The sequence below is a fragment of the Mustela nivalis genome, assembly GCF_964662115.1.
Source record: "Mustela nivalis genome assembly, chromosome: 18".
In the NCBI taxonomy this organism is placed as follows: domain Eukaryota; kingdom Metazoa; phylum Chordata; class Mammalia; order Carnivora; family Mustelidae; genus Mustela; species Mustela nivalis.
In genome coordinates, this window is record NC_139037.1 from 19,644,301 (window position 1) to 19,662,620 (window position 18,320).

An 18,320-nucleotide genomic window follows, 5' to 3' on the forward strand; every position below is an offset into this window, starting at 1 on the left:
TTTCACTCTTGAGATAATAACATAATAAAAGAATAATATTAATAACAACAAAAGGGTGGTTAATATTTTCTGAGTACCCTTCTAAGTGCTTCAGATGCATTATCACATTTAGTCCCAACGACGTGGAGTTAGTGATGTGTTCATTTTAGATGAGGAAGTTAAGACCCATGCAGGTACACAGATATACTTGCTGTCACTGAGCAAGAAGGCCACCAAGAGAAAGCATACTATGTGTCTGTGGCTCAAAAAAACCAGTATTACATTAACTTTAAATCCTCATGTGGTTCCAACTTATGGTGGACTTATGGGGATGACTTACGGGGATTGGAGGGAAAGCATACAAATCAATGTTCGTAGGGCATTGCTTTAGGACAGGGGGTAAGGCGCCCTGAATGGGGGAACTGAACACACCTTATAGGAAAATAAGAGTTTTTCTAGAAGTAGTGACATCTCCTAGACAGCAGGAGGGAAGCAACAGTGTTGTTCTCGCTAAATTCCGCAAGGACGACAATCAGCCTGGTATGGTGTTAATGCTTCATCTCTCGTTTATTTCGTCAACTTCCTTAGCTTATATGCAGCAGGGTGACCAATAAGGGGCCAAGCAATGGGGAGAGCCAATGAGAGTCCTGTTACTATGCTGATTAAATTTGAAACAGCCAATGACGATGTCCTCCTTTAGGCGGGCTTCACCAGAAAGTTCGTTGTTTACTTGCAGCCGTATATTGCTGGCAGTGAGCCAAGCGCCATCTTGTAATGGTGGGGACTTTCCCGGCCGGAGGCGGTCCCCGACACAACAGTAATTCACAGGGCAAGAGCATGCCATGGAGAAAGGGAAGAGGGTCCATGGCACCAAGATGTGAAAGACAATCCTGCTTCCAGGGGATGCTGACAAGGACAACTGGCCTGTATTTAAGTCTTGGCTGCTTAAACTTCGGTGTGCACAGAAATCACCTTTGAAGTTACTGAAAAATGCAGTTTACTCGGGCTTGAGTCTAGGACAGATCTCAGGAGTCAGCATTTTAGCAAGTACTCTGAGGGTTTCTGATGATAATCCCGTGGATCAAATTTTGGGAAATGTGCCTATTTATGGCTTTAAGAAAGGATAAAATAAAGAATGTGGACACATCCCTGTTTTATGAATCCCCTCTCATGGGGGGCTTGAAGGATGGCCAAGAAGAGAAGAGTGGGACAGAGTTAGCTTAGAAGGCTGACCATAGTAATCCAAGTGTGAGAGGCAAGTGGCCCAGTCCGGGCAGGTGGGAGGTAGGAGCTGAGGAGGTGGGAGGTACCACAGAGGCAGGCTCAGGGCTGTGGGCAACTTCCCTTGTTGGGATTCCTCATTCGGCAGAGTCGTGACCTACTGGCTGGGACAAGAGCAGCATGATGGTCAGTGCATTCTGGAGGAAAACTCCATGTCAGCAACAGGAATGAAATACACCAGTGGTTAAAAGGAGGCTGCCAGGCAAGCACATTGCACGATCCAATCAGAAATGTTCTGAGAAGTAGGAACGCTCACCTTGCATGACATTTTAGCTTTCAAATAACATTTTGGAGTATTTCATCATCATAGGTATCCTGATTAACTCAGCAGTAGGCAATGCTAAAGTGGTGGCATCGCGTCATCATCCTGAGGGATGAAGTGAGTTGTATTTTCAGGGAACCTGCTATGGTACAAAGGACTAGAGACCAGGACAGCCATGGTTCGTAGCATGCCCTTTAGGCTGGGAGAGATGGAAAAGAATAGCACAGCTGATAATGCAACCAGGTTCTGGGAGAGGCCCAGGTAGAAGTCTACAAATGTCCAGAGGTAAGAGGGATGGCTCCTGGCTGAGATGTGAATCTGGGAGGGAGTGGGCCTCGAAGAGCGACCTTGTTGTGCATGCAGAAATGAGACAGCAAAGAGATTTCAGATTGAGGAAACTGTTTGAGAGCATGACTTAGGGATAGCCAAATGAGGACTGCAAACACGGCATAGACGCTCATGCAGACTAAACTTAAGGGTTCACGAATGGGTGAAGAACTGGAAACAAGTATTTACTGAGCACTTACCACATACGGACAGTGCTTTAAGTCCTTGACTCTACTGACCATGATTCTTACCGCAACCCTGTGGGGTGGCTCTCAAGCCTGTCAGACAGAAGGGCTGAAGGGCTTTGGCTATTTTGCTAATGAGCTGGGATTTACTTCTCAGGCCAGTGATCTCAAACTGCTTGTGTTGCCCTAGTGTTTCATGGAGGCTCCTTGGAAATGCTCTGGGGCCCGAGGAAGGAAATCCAAGCTCCAAAGTCCTCCCACTTCTCAAGTCTTAAGTATAATTGATCTGCTCTCACCTGTTTTATTTCCTAGGCTTCTCAGCAGATTCTTTCTGATAAAATATGACTTACATTTTTTTTTTTTAAGTTTGTACATCCTTTGGAGACATGAAGTGTTATGACAAAGACCACATTTATAAACACAAGATTAATCTGGGTGTATGTGTGGGCTGAAATAAAATGGAAATTAACTTAAAAGTTGTTTCAATAGTGCAGGCTAGAGTTGGTAGAGCCGAGTGCTGGGGCGATGGCAGGGGTTATGGTGGAGTGGGGTTGCTCTATGCATGGATCCAGAGCTAAGGCACAGGTAGGTTCCCAGTGACTTGGAAACTGAGGGGGAAGAAGACTGGAGGAGGGAGGAGGACTAGAAGTCTCCGGCGTAAGCAGAACAAGGAGGGGTCAAGGGATGAGAGGAAGAGCTCAGGTCTGGCTGTAATCAGGTTCTATCTCATCATACTCGAAGTCTGTCTGTACAGAGGAGTTAACTCTCCCACTGGGAAGGACTCTGTCGTTACTTTACACCTAGCATGGCAATTCTAATGAAGTAAGACCTTGATAAATCTGTACTGATTTAATTTGGCTCTCCCATGACATCATCTCAAGTTCAGCTTTTAGACACGGTGGAGACAGAAGGTGCCTTTGCTTTTCATTTGAAATAGATGGAGGGAGTGAGTCAAGCTTCCAGGCAGCTCTTGGGTCATGGATTTATAAAGCAGAGGGATGCTTCTCAGAAAGAAAAGGTCTTTGCAACTAGAAGGGCCCAGTTTCAGATGTACCACTCTGGGAAGGTCTCCTTAACTGTTGAGCATCTGGTTTTACATTTTTTTTTTTTTTTTAATGAGGGAAATAATGTATGTCTTCTAAAACGTTGAGAGAATACACTGATATTTTATGTAATGCTCAGAATACTCTTTGGGTATTCAGTAGGTGCTCTGCAGATATTAGCACTTCCATTTCCCACCAGACCATGTTAAAGAATTATTCCCTCACATACCCCTGGTGTCCAAGGTCATATGGCTCAATCTCCTTAAAGAGTGTTTGTGTGTATTGAAGACGCTTAGGTAAATTAGGTAAATGCTAGCATCCATGATACTCTTGAAAGTGGATGCAAAGACGATAAAACCACCAGGCCAAGCCCCGAATGAGGGTGGTGTTCAGCTCAGTACTAGGAAAAGGTAAAACCTTCATTTAAAGATGAGGAACCCCCACCCACCCACCCAAAGACATGACATTTTATTACAGGTGCCATGTGGGAGGTCAGAAATCTCAGAGAACTGAGGTCATTTCATAAAGTGCTTATTCCATAAGCATTTAAGATTATTAGCATATTTCAGATATGACATGATTCTTCCATTTTTGTTTTTTGAAGGGCAGTATACATACATACAGAACTTGATTTTGAAAGCACACACACACACACACACACACACAAACGGAAGTCCAGCTTTTTGATTTAAAAAACAGTAACTAGGAAGCACTTGAAGGTGAAGTTAAATACTGAGGATTTAATACCAATGTCATTTGTAATTTGCATAGACTACAAAAGTAATCAGTCTTGTATTGTTTTAAGTTCAATGAGTACACAGCAGTTGATGACTTTGCCCAGGATAATCCTTTTCAAATGTTATTTTCAATTCAAAAGTGCCTGCTGAATAATACTGAATTTCCCAATATGACAATGCTTTGCTGCCCACGGAGGGTGGGTCTTTTGTGGAAGTGAAGGAGGTGATTCATAAGCCCAGAGAACCTGGGTTACCTCCAGGAGGTGCACATAGATGGTGGAGGGGGTAGGCATCTACTGAGAAGCCTGTATTTTGGGTTTCTCCAGGCACAGCTGAGGCGTGGCAGCAACCCCGAAGGAAGGCAGGTAGGATGTGAACATGTTCTTCCCGTGGTTTGTTGAAGCTGACTTGCATTAGCTTGCAAGATTTAATTGTTAGACATTCCGAAATTTGCGGAGCTAGTTGTTGAACTGCAGGTAGCTTGAAACAGAACGTGGTGGGAATACTTATACCAGGGAAACAGGCAAACTCTACAGGAAATGGGCAGGTAAGAACCGAGCACAACCCCTCAGGAGCAGCGATCATCTTGAGAAGGGAAGGGCCTGTCTTCAGTGAGATGTCTCAGAATGAGCAAAGGACTCCAAGATCATTTCCTGCACGTGCTTCAACTTTCCATTCCTCTTGACTCTTGAAGACAGGAAAGAAACAGCCCTCCCTGCTTTTGCATCTTACTTCGGGGGAATGAAACCTGCATCATCAGACTCTGCTTCGCTTTGAAGTGCAGTGAGGTTCTGCATGGCCATTTTGATGAGTTATTTCTACGTTTTGACAGATTTTCTCAGAATATGATCTACCTCTGAAGAGCAATAACATCCCAGATGGCATCTTCAATGAGGTATCTGAATGGCCGTTAATTCCGAATCAATATGATTACTCAGAGTGAGTTGTGTGTGTTTGCAGAGAGCGTCTGTGGGTGTTCCCAACAGCAAGCTTACACGATTGAAAGAACAGAGATTCTGAGATTCTTTGAGAAGGCAGCTGCAGGGTGGGAAAATGGTTAGCAGGATGGGAAGGGTAGAATGAGGGGTGTGTTATCTTATATTGCATGGTACCCATTTAATCCCCAAAGGAATCATTATTTATATATTCGTTCACATATTCCTTTTCTTTTGTCCAACTAATTAATGGGACTGTGTCATGTGCTCAGGAAGGAGTAATGAAAAAGACAGGTGGTCTTCCCTAGGGGGTGTCCAAATGGGGGAGATAGTTAACCAACTAATTATTACACTCATAACTATTTAATTTCAACTGTAATAGGTGCTCCAGTGGAGAACTCTGGGAGCAACAAGAACAGATAACGGATCCCACTTAGGCCTAGGGGATCAGGTAGGACTTCTTGGAGGAAGTGATATTTAGCACTGACTTGAAGGAGGAGGAGTTGGCCCAATGAAGAGAGAGGACAAAGAGTTCCAAAAGTAAGAATGTAAGTCATAAAGGTTATAGGTCTGTTCAGGGAGGGGAGAAAGTCAGTATGGCTAGGGTGCAGTGAGAGAAGAGGAGAGGTACAGTACGAAGAAACCAGAGCAGTAGCCTTGGGGCAGTCTTGCAAGGCCTGGTGGGTACCTTCTGGTGGGATGTTTATCTTAAGCTAGGAGTGATAGGTTGAGGAATTTGTTTTTCAAAGATATCTTGTGCTATAGGGAAAACCAGTAAGACATAGGTAAGGAAAGTGAGAAGATCTGGACTCCTGAACTGACCCTCACCGTTCATTCACCAATTCCTAGACATTCCTTAACTTCTTTACAGCCTGATCCCACTCTGCCATCCTAAAACATTCTGTAAGGAAGAGAGGGATACACAGAAGTATGGGCACTGACCGAACAGTAGAGGTATGCGGCATTTTTAGAAACAGACCTTGTAATGGTTTACGGACTCCTGATTTCTCTTTTCAATAAGCTTCATGAAACCCGGACGCAGATTTTCAGCACCTCCCACAGACTGTCCCCAACCTTGTTTGTATGGTGTGTTTGGGGGAATTAGTTATGGAATTAAAAAAGAATTATTTATTTGAGACAGAGAGGGAGCACAAGCAGGGGGAGGGCAGAAGGAGAGGGGAGAGTCAGACTCTCCAATGAGCAGGGAGCCTGATGTGAGCTCAATCCCAGGACCCCGGGGATCATGATCTGAGCCGAACGCAGACACTTAACTGACTGAGCCGCCCGGTGCCCCTGCAATTTTTAATAAAGGGACCTAGACTGCTTTATTCCTCGTATGCCCTGCCAGTTAAAATATCTCCATTTTGGTTACTGGGGTTCAGAAGCAAAAGGGTATCTCCTCACATTAGGACAAGTAAGTTTTAGCAATCCAAACGACGTATGTATTCATTCAACAGTCCTGCATCAGTGCCATCCTTGGGGATCTAAAGATGAAAAGGCTCTTCCCTGTCCCTGGGGAGTTCACTGTCCAATGGCCCATTTGATACTGGTATGAAATGACATCAATGCAATAATAAAGGAAAACAGGGGGTCTGGGGGAGCAGAGAGGAAGAAACCAGTAACTAGGTCTTAAGAGTCCTTCTGGAAGAACCAATGCTGGTGTTGAAGCTTAAAAATGGATTTAACCATGTATCTTCATATTTGCGCTTTCCCTCTAGAGTCTCAGTTTCAAAAGAGTGCAACATTTTCAGGTGCCTGGGTGGCTCAGTTGGTCATGTATATTTTCCTTTCATGTTTCTGGCACGTAAACATAGCCTTAGAAGGGATTTAAGCCTCAAAATCAACCTGGTGAAAATTCCTTCATCTGTACAATGAAGAGCTCTGTTTAGGTGCCCTTCTACTCTTGAAATCTTTAGATCAGATTCAAAGACAATCCTTGTTATAAGTACTAAGTACTGAGTAATGTATAGAATGATTGAATCACTATATTGTATGACTGAAACTAATATAAAACCGTATGTTAACTAAAGTGGAATTGAAATTTAAAAAACTTAATATAATAATAATAATAAAAGACAATCCTCATTAATGGGCCACAATCTACTTCTTTCAGTGGTGGGATGGATTCTTGTGGTCAAGAGAACTCGAGAAATGCATTTACTAAGCTGTTACTAACTTTTTATTGGGATCTTCAATGTAACATGGGCAATTTCCACTTTTGCCGTATATTATTTGAATTTCTATTTTCAATGAAATGAAACTTCAGAAAATTTTCTCTTTCTAAATATTGGGTATTGACAGTAATTGCTTGCATAAAGGTCCTTTCTCTAATTGGCTTTGCATAATTAATTTGCGATATGTTTTATAAACTTGAATTCTGACACTTGTACCCAGAACACAATTTACTTCATTGTATCCAGGAACTATCAATTTTAAGGTATATCATTATTATAGGTAAAACTAAAAAAGAAAAATTGCTTCTAATTAAATTATGACACAGTAATTTCTTATCACTGAGCACTGAGTTTTTGAAAAACTCATTGAAAGACCTTCTTTAGACTTACTAAGACATGAGCTTTTGTCACATATAACTCTTTTGCATTTATCTGGAAAAATAAGTGAAATTAATTGATTAGGGTATTAATAAAACTGCTTCACATTCAAGATAAATATTTTCAGGTTTGCTTTTCAATTGAGAGCTATTGATACCTGGTCTTCCCCATACCACGACCCAGGTGATACAGCATTTCTTGAAAGAGTATGCCATTATGGCAATGGGGATTTCCTAAGGTACTGATCCTTATTCTACAACTTTTAATACATTTGGATGGGCAATGACAACTACATCAAGATTTCTGCCTGCCAGACCAGTAGCATTCGATTTTAAAGTTAATATGTAAAAGAAAATAAAAGGTAAGTCAAATGTGTCTGAGAATTACTGAAAAACAGTAAATATATGGTGTAGAATGTGCCTGAGACTCATCCATGGGTTTGGACCTTATTTTGATTAGTAGGAATGTGCATAATTGTGCAAGGATAAGCCAGGAGTTGTATTTTCAACTCCAGGACCAACATTTCACTTCACGATGCTGGGAAAGTTCCATCCCGACTGTTTTATTGTTTCTGTTAAAATTCCATTCCAAACCCCAAACTCTACTGCATCACTTAATGCTGATCGAATTGCACCTTGGTGACATGCCCAGTGCCATGTGACTCTTCCAAGAAAACAGGAACATTCATTTTGCAATAACAGTAACGGCGAGAGTCCATATGATACAAAGGGAAACTTTCTTCCCTGTGATTTTATATTTTATCTCATCAATTTCCCCCTTCCATTTCACTTCGAAAATTGCTGCACAAATCTCAGGTGGAGCTATGTGTGTGAGAAAGGCTTTTTACTTACTTTCAGTTCCCACCATTTGTACTTCCCATTACGCACCTGACGTACCAGGTAAGTGAAATGACCTGCAGAAGGGGGCCTCCGGGAACAGCCTGGGCATCATGTAGCAGCCCCGGAAACTAGAACAACATTACCCCATGTCTCCCTGGTGAGTTATCCATGGGTTGCTTACTCGCAAGCTGACTCTACTATAGCTTAGTCATTTATTCTTCTATATATTCAGCAAAAATTTATGGACCAGGCTCCATACAGTTTCCTGGCATACTGTGGCAATAAAGGAAATATCCCTGTCTTCGATGAGTTCAGAGTCTAGCAGTAGGATATAAAAGATAATGGAAGAAATTCAAGTAGGATTTCAGTGCCAAGATCAAGGTAAATATGGGGTATTATGAGAAGGTGAAGGGGGCTGGGACACTGAGATATGAACAAGGGGAGGCAGAAGAACCAAGAAATGAAAGAGTACAAACACACTGGGTTAAAAATATAGCACAGGGTGGTCCCACGCACACATCACCCAGATCCCTCCAAGGGTGGCATCTTATAGAACCACAGTGCATTGGGCGCCTGGGTGGCTCAGTGGATTAAGCCACTGCCTTCGTCTCAGGTCATGATCTCAGGGTCCTGGATCAAGCCCCACATCAGGCTCTCTGCTCGGCGGGGAGCCTGCTTCCTCCTCTCTCTCTGCCTGCCTCTATGCCTGCTTGTGATCTCGCTCTCTCTCTCTCTCTCTCTCTGGTGTCAAATAAATAAATAAAATCCCTTAAAAAAAAAAAAAAAGAACCACAGTGCATTATCAAACCTGGGAAGTTGATATTGGCACAATGTGATAATCAGTCTATAGATCTGACTCAAAATGCACCAATTTCTGCCTGCACTCACTTTGTATAAAATCAGTGCATTTTAAGCCTGCAAAACTTTAGTGGAATAGTTTGCAGAGCGTGTAGGAAGAAGCAAAGTTCAGAATTCAAGCAAAAGTTGCCTTCTTTCTCCAATACGCTTGCTAGTTTACTTCTGTGTCCAGGGAGCAGAGGTGACCTCGCTCCAAAGAGTGGCAGAGACAGGAGACAGACAAATTGAGAGCAATCAATCCCAACCTCCATCTGGGTGCTGTGCCAGTCAGGAGATGAGCCAGCTGTTGAGTGCTGCCAATGGCATCCAGCTAGATTTACTTCATAATATGTCATGGGTGTCAGCTGACATGGAGTGTTTATCTGAATTTTGATGAAAAAACTAATGTGGTGCAGTGGAAAGGTGCTTAGGTCTCGGGGTCAGACCCACTAGTATCTTAATCCTAACTGCCATTTATCAGCTCGATAGCCTATGAATAAACCACCGTATCTGAGGGGCAGCCTCTTCATCTGTGAAATGGGCATGGCTATAGCACCTCTCCAGAAAGAGGAAAGGTTTTTGGCACCATACCTGGCAATTAGTAGGTGCTCAGTGAATGGGGAATGCGATTCTCTTAATCACTAACATCTTCTGTGACTTTCACATTCTATATCATCACGATATGACCCAATGTTTACTTGTTTTCTTCTAAACTATAGAGTGCCTGTGAATTTGCAAAATGCTTACACATACATATTCCTTGCTTGTTCCTCTCAACAGTCCTGCATGACTCTAAGGGTGACTCGCCTGAGGTTACACAGGTAGTAAGAGGCAGGGCCAGATCTAATCTCTGGTCTAATGATTTCAAATTCCATGTTCTTCCTGCTGTACCTAGCCATCTCCCAGGTGCCAAAGGGGTTGTCAAGATTCTTCTGAGGGAGGAAGATGAAATAGCTCTGGATAATTTAGGAGCAAAGAAGAGAAAGCTTTCAAGTTTATAACCTAGCCAATCCTGGAGTGTGAGCTTGTCCCTTCAGGGGAGCACCCAAGAGCATTTGACAGTGATATTGAGTTTTGTTTTGGTTTATGTATTTCCTGTGGCATAGAGAGGATATTTTTTGTCCTTTCTCCTGTTCTCTGCCAAGTCATCTGTTTGGTTGCCCATTAACTGAAGATATATGGTGTGTTTCTCTTTTCTGCTCTAACCCAGAGTGTTAAGAGTGAAAGGTACCTAGATAATACATCACTCTTTAGTTTCTGTTGAGGACCTGTTGTTTCTGGGGTAATTAGCAAACAGCTTGGCAAACGTTATTGGGTAGAGGACAAAAAGGAAACACATATAATTATTTCTCCTAGTTAGAGACCAGAAGCTACATTTGTCCCTTTGGGAAGGGAATATAAAACATCTCTAGTAAACATATCTTGTCAGGTAGCTCTTCTCCACCAGGGAAAATCTCCACATCTCCTGATGCAGAAAAACCAAGAAACACAGCTCGTCCATCATCCTTATTAGCCTCTACTCCATCCTGTCTTCACTTATAAAAGCGTGCTCTCTTTACCTCATGGAATATGTTGGAATTGGAGCCAGGGATGGAATGTTCTCTGGTGTGAGGGGACAGTGTGGAGTTTGTGCAAGGGAGGCAGGTGGACTGGAGTGGTATCCTAAATCCTTGATTGCCTCTGTGACCCTTGGTCATCTTTCCTAATCGCTGACATCCCTTCTATTCTCAATTACATAATGTGGGTTCCAATATATCCTTTACAGTGTTAATGTAAGGATTCAGTAAGACTATGTATACTAAATGCATATAACAATAATTTGGCATATAGTAGGTGTTTGATAAATGCAACCTCAACTCTTTCTTCTGCTGATGTTTCTGTTCATTCTCTATAGGCAAGCAATAAAATTATATCTATTATGTCTTAAAGAGCTGATACAATCTTGCCTGATTATCTACTTAATCCATTTTTGTACCTCTCAGGGCCCTAGCCCCCTGGGCAATGAGGTTCAGACTCTGTCTGCTAAGTGCTGAGCCGCCATCTTGGAAGGGCACTTGGAGCTTCTGCCTGGTCACTATGCCTTAAGCGTTGGCCCCCACACACCACTGGATGAATGGGAACAATTCTCCAGATAATTGGCCACTTACATGGAAGAGTATGTCCCAAATCACAAGGCTGTTGAGATTAAGTTGGTAATTACTAAATTCAGATTTCCTAAAGTGTTCACTTGTCTGTATCCGACACTAACTGAGTGGCTGGGATTCTGAGTGGCCTTTGAGCCAGATTTAAATTGTGACAGATGTGAATAAACATCAAGACTAGGGAGAAGTTATTAATGATGACAGACTCAGCCATGGGGTGTGGGGAATGTCAGCCTGGGCTGCAGACCTTGGAATGCAGGTCCCTTCTTCCTGTGGCTAATGCCCATTATCCTTCCATACCAAGCACAGACATCTTCCCGTAGAATACTTCCATGACACCCCGTTCCTCAACCCAAGCTAGAGTAATTGCTCCAGATCTATACACTGCTAACATCCACAGGGATCTCCACACCCTGTGATGGTTTTTGATGAATGTATGAGTTGTTGGCCTCTACCAGATGATTCTGCTCTGTGACACAGAACTATATTGCCACCACAGTCCCAACTGTGCTGCCTCCTATGAAGTAACTGCCAGAGTCCTCCAGAGGGACAGTGGATCAGGAAACTTTACTCCCAACAGTATTCTCCCTGGAACAGCCCCCACCCCCCCACACCATGTTTCTTGGTTCGCATTAGAGATGGCTACAACCAAGAGGGAAAAACAGTAGCAATGGCTGAGCATTGGTTTGTATCCCAAGTGAAAGAAGCGTGAAGACTGAGAAGTCCAAAATGTTATGATGGCTCCTTCCTTTGGGACCACAGAGATCTAGGGTCCTATCTTTCTTCTCTATCATGTCTTCCAAGTTTACTTTATGGTCCAAGATTAGTACTGATGCTACAGCTGGCAAGGAAAAGGTTTAGGCTGAAAGAAGGAAAACAGGCAGGAAGAGCAAATTGGAGGCATCTCTCAGCTGATTTGACTCTCTTTAAGTAGGAAGCAGTCTACATCATTTCTTCATACACCTCTCGAGCCAGAATGTAAGCACATGGCAGCATTTGGATAAAAGGGAGGATGAGAAACATAGCCCCCCTCTTTTTTCCAAGAAGGCAATGTACTGCACCAAAAAATGGGGGTTCTGAGATTAAGCAGCTGACAGAGAATGTGCCTTGAGGTGGGCAACTAACAGCCACAGTATCCAGGATAAAAATTAAAAAGAAACAAAAAAAAAATGCAAGTGAAGGGAGCTACATTTCCTTCCTCTATAAGGATTCAACTCCCTAAATGCCATTTCTTCTGATAAAGCACAAATCAGATGTCTGTCTCAGGGAAAGAGAAAGAGACGGGAAAAAATGATGCCTCTTTCTCAGTTTCATGGACACAGCCCAAAGAAATCAACCAGTGGGAAAAAAATTAAGATATTAATATGTATTAATATCCTTTTTGCCCCAGGCACCAGCATACATTTCATCTTATTTAATTCTCACAACATCCCTGAGAGGTGACTACTATTACTTTCATTTTGTATATGGAGACTCAAGTTCAGAGAGGTTAAGTGACTTGCTCAAGTTTGCAGAGCTAGTAAGGGAAGAAGCTGAAATTTAAACTAAATCCCCTCACAGACAGCTCCTGCTCCCGAAGTAACTTGCGACACAAAAGTAGAAGAGGGAAGAAGAGGCATGACAACATCTCTGATTCAAAGAACAAAATGCCCTTGAATTTTGGTTTCAACATTTGGTGTAGAATATTAAATGTTCATAGTTCCTTTCATGTACAGACATTTGTCTGATAGACAACATTTTCTGCATACATGAATTGTGAAAATATTTAAAATCTCCACCAAGAAGCTCTCTACCGATGGCGGAGGGGAGAGAGGACTACGGAATGCACAGCTTCAAAGTCTGAATGTGAATGGCCTCCTGGCCACGGAACTCATGGGGATTTCATCTCATGCTGAAGCAATGCTAATGCTTACTGAGATTTGGGCCACCCGGGGCTTCTAGGATGGGGGTGGGGGACATGTAAGGGAGACAGCGTTGGAGCTGCAGAAGGAAGCTGTAAGTGCAATCCTTCAGGGACCACAGGGAAGTTAGAGGACACTGCGGCCAGCCTCCCACATATGGCAAAATGTTCTCCAATATATCTCATGAGTAATCACCCAGCCCTTGAAAGAAGCTAAGTAAGATAGGGGGCTTACTGCTTTCTAAGGTAAATCATGTCACTGACAGACACCTCCTTTTATTTTTTTAAGATTTTATTTATTTATTTATTTATTTATTTATTTGACAGAGAGAGAGATCACAAGTAGGCAGAGAGGCAGGCAGAGAGAGAGAGAGAGAAGCAGGCTCCCTGCTGAGCAAGAGCCCAATGTGGGGCTCGATCCCAGGACCCGGGGATCATGACCTGAGCTGAAGGCAGAGGCTTAACCCACTGAGCCATCAGGCGCCCCTTGACACCTCCTTTTATTAAAAAAAAATTATTTTAAAGATCGATTGATTGATTGATAAAGGGATAGAGGTAGAGTGGGGAGAAGCAGAGGGAGAGAGACAGAATCTCAAGGAGACTCCCCGATGAGAGCAGGGCCCGTGGCAGGGATTGATCTCACGATCCTGAGATCATGACCTGAGCCAAAATCAAGAGTTAGGTGCTTAATTGACTGAGCACCCGGGAGCCCCTGGACATTCCCTTTAAAAATAAGCCAAAATTCAAACTCCTGGTTTTAATAGCAAATAAGTATTGAGGGTCTTCCCTGCACTGTGCTTTTATATAAATTATCTTCAGTAAACTTAACATTGTACCTATAAGCTTATGAGGGTGATAGAGATCACCCCCTTCCTTCTGTAAGCGAGATCACAGTCTGGGCGTGTAAGACTCTCCAGAAACCCCACAGCCGGGAGGATCCTCCAGGTCACCCAGCTTCAAAGTGGACGTTCTTTCCATGCACGGTGACCGCATTTTTGCCCTGGTTTTTGGCAACTGTCCTTAACCTTTGGTTCACACGTCCCTGGTTCTGGCTGGCTGGCTGTTAATGGTACCACCGTCTCTTCTGCATGGGATAGAATCTGCAGACCACTCATCGTTTAACTAACTCCTCCAGGATACTGGTCAGCTTCTTCAAAGGTTTTCCTGACCAGAGCTCCCCAAACTGAGCATTCCCTGCGGGCCATGGTTGGGAGGGGAAGGGGTTTACCCTCCTTGTACTTGAAGACACATGTGTACTTTCTGCTAAGCTTGTCCTTCAGTCACCTTCCATCACAAATGCTTTGGAGCAGCTGGGTCACTCAAGTTAACCCATCACAAGGTGGATTCAACTGACAAATCCATGTTGAAGGCCCTCACGCCGTTGGCCTGGGGCTCCATCTCTGTGGTTGGCAGTGAACACTCAGGATTTCTATGTGCCTTCCTCAAGGGCGCATTCAAGGAGGGAACGGAGGATCCACTTTCAGGCGGGTTTGCTCACATGGCTGGCAGGTTGGTGGGACTGTGGGTCAGGGCCAGGGGCTCTGACTTCCCTCAACGTGTGTCTCTCTATGGGCTTTACTTTTGTCACAGCACAGTGGCTGGGTTCCCAGGGCGAGTAACCCAAAGGAACGGGGTAGAACCCGCATGGCCTTTCCTAACCAGGCCTGCACCCCTTCTACCTTACTTTGTCTCTTGACAGATCACAAAGCTTGACTCAGATTCAAGGGCCACAGACACAGACCCCACCTCTCAATAAGAGGTGTGCCTAAGAATCTGTGGCCCACAGACCTACCTCAGAAAGCCATCAGCTCTAATAAGTACTTTTGTATGATCTGGAGGAAGTGATCTTCCTCCCAACCCACCCTTTCCCTTTCTGGGGTGAGAAAAAGAGCAGAATCTGTGAAAAGGGGTGCTGCAGTGCTTGCCAGCACCTCTTCTCAGACTTGCAAACTGGCTTCCTCCTCTCTACTCAGTGTCTTGTTATTATTCATTTCATGGTATCTGAATAAGTTAGTCCGTTTGGAAGGATCCGTTTATTCACCCCAGCTTCTCCCAAGTTTTTAATAAAACTTTCAGGCAGGTCAGAGTGCTGGGGCATGCCAGTTGAGGCCTCTTTTCAGACAGGCCAAGCGAACCCTTCCGAGGCAGCTACTTGGCCCAATAGGAGTCCTTGTTGGCCTCTTGGAGTTTGTATCTTCTTAACTCTTCTCTTCCAAGTGTGCCGTCCTTGGGGAAGTAGTGACGAATGACGGAACAGGCAAATCAACAAAGGAACCTATACGGATAAGCAGATCCAATGCTAGTCTTGCGACAATGGATTCCAATCCTAATTTCAAGATGCAGGTTAAGAATTTATTTGGTGGGTGGTCATATGAGATGAGTTCAGCTAGGAAAATTCTCCAGAGAAAAAGCTTTGAAAATTCTGAACAAAAAACAACAAAAAAACTTTTTTTTTTTTTTTTTTACAACAACAACAAAAAAATCATGTTGGAATTTTTTTTCCTCAGCAGTGTAATTGGATCCCAAGTCAGCTTCACATCAGGCCACCAAGTCCTTACCCCAGTGTGAGTGATTACCACAGAGAGCTCTCTTGATAAAACATCTGCAAAAGATCCACTTTCCTTTGTGTCTTGCTATCTCGACATTATATCATTTGATACTTGGAGTACTTGAAGTGGTTAGAAATCTTCAAGGAATTATTTTATATATTTGAATAAAACTGTTAATTATTGCATTCTGTTGTGAAGGCATGAACCAGGGAAAAGATAAAAGCATCTTTCAAATTTAATGTCCCAATTAATTAATTTTTACTTATAAAATTGGAGCCTTTGCCAAGGTTTCTGGAAGCATTATAAAAGATTGATGTCATAAAGATAAGAATTTAACTGGGTCAAGCCCAGTCATCAGATTATTCTTAATTAGGAATGAATCTCTCTATAATTTCTATAAAATTGGCTGAATAACAGACGAGACACTAAATTGCTAATGTAATTCAAGGGGTATACGATTTGAAAAGGGGCTGCTCCTTTTTGCTGATTTTATCAGTGGTGCTCTCTGTCCTGATTCATTCAGCAGGTTGTTGTTTATTTTCCAAGTTCAGAAAAAATGTCATCTTTAATTATAGATGGTGCCCAGGACGTGTATTCCCCTTTGTGCCTACTTTCAGGATTGAATGTAAAGTATTGGCCTGGATAGGAAAACATGTGCTTGTGTCAGAAGAGGCATCATTTCAAAAAGGTCACATCTGAAACTTGTTCAGTGAGTCAGCTCGGAACTTGCGGGCTGTGTGCTGTGGTTTTCAAGAATCAGAAAGGTCGGTCCCTCTAGGCAATTGCAGACACCGCTGAGGAAGGCAGCTTTCATTGGGGAAAAGGGAGAGAGCATGTTTGAGAGATTTAATGTCTATTATGTCACCACATCATGGGTGAATCCCGTAAATGGGATGTTGATAATAAAGAATGTAGGATTCCACTTATACAGTTCATCAACAGGTAAAAACTAGGCTATGATGATAAAGGTAAAAATAGCCCTGAGATGGACATTAGTGGAAAGAGACATAAGGAAGTGTTTTGGATTAATGGATGGTCTTTGTCTTGATCTGAGTAGTGGTTAGACACATGGACACACAAATGGTTAAATATACATATGTAAAATATTATATGTGTGTACTTCTCTCTATATGATTTTCACATCAATGCAATGACACACATATGCAAAGGCATGGTATGACAATAAAAGGTATATATGTCAAGTAACACTAAATTAATGGCTTGAGGGACGACTGTGTGGCTCAGCTGGTTAAGTGTCCGACTCTTGGTATCAGCTCAGGTCCTTTTTTTTTAACATTGTGTTTTGATTTTTATTTATTTATTTGACAGACAGAGATCACAAGTAGGCAGAGAGGCAGGCAGAGAGAGAGGAGGAAGCAGGCTCCCCGCTGAGCAGAGAGCCCAATGCGGGGCTGGATCCCAGGACCCTAGGATCATGACCTGAGCCGAAGGCAGAGGCTTTAACTCACTGAGCCACCCAGGCACCCCTCAGCTCAGGTCCTGATCTCGCAGACGTGGGATCAAGCCCCAGGTTGGACTCTGTGCTCAATGCAGAATCTACCTCAGATTTTTTTTTTTCTCCCTCCTGTTTTCTCTCTTTCTCTCAAGCAAAGAATAAAATCTTTAAAAAATAAATAACGGCTTAAGTTCCCCGTCTTAGAGTGAGTATTATCTCTGCTAGGTCCTGTTTGTCAAAGGGTGTTCCCTAGACTTCCACATCAAAAACAGCTGGAGTATTTGTTAAAAATACAGATTCCTGGACCTAACCTCTTCCAACCTACACATACACAATCAGTGGAAATGGGAGACAGAACAATCTGCCTTTTCAGTAAACATCCCATGCTATCCTCCCATCTTCAAAAAGAAATCCTTGCTGAAGTGTGTTTTGAAGGAGTGACCCACGAACCCCTCACTTCGTATTTCTTGCTAACACTGATGGGCTCATCGGAAGTATCAGTGGATTTCAAGGAGCCTCGGTTCAGAGCCAGTATGGAAGGCTGTGATGAGGAGTTATGAACCCTTTTACTGAACATGTGCCATGAGTCTCTGTTTACACTATCTCTTAATTTTCACAGCAAGGATATAAGACTTAGAGCACGGTCGTCGGGTATTCAAGCAGTGCTAACTCAGGGGAAGCTGGATAAGTTAGCCTTCCAAGGTCACACCCAGAAAAGGAGTCATTACCAAGATGTGGCTGACCCCACAGCTCAGACTTTTAGCCATTTTGCACCCCCAAACTTGTGAAGCCTATGGTGTTCCAGGCTTTGGGGACTGGGAGGGTCCAGGGCAAGATAGGACTCAAGCTAAAGAGGACACCTTCTGAGTCTTGGAATAAGGATGGTTGGGGGCAGCGGGGGGGGGGGGATGTGGACGGTTAAGGAGGAGCCAAGAGAGACACCAGAATGAGAAGAGGAACCTGAGGGGCTCCATTCCATACAGCCAAGATTGAAGAACGATTGGACGTGTACTGGATTTTAGAGGGAAAGGAGGAATAATAAATGGGAACAAGGGCAGGCTCCGGAGCATCTTGACTGCCAAGTCATCAGGCTGCCCTTTTCCTTTGGGCTATAGGGAAAAATGAAGGTTCGTGAACAGGACTTTTAACAGATGACACCAGGTACTAAGGGAGGTCACTCTGAAGGCAGCAGGGACTAATGAGCCATTGCCTCGGAATACTCTTGCCTTTTCTCTCCACCAGGATCTTCCCTCACCCCTAATTTTTTTTTTTTTAAATCTCTCTCTTTGGGCACCTG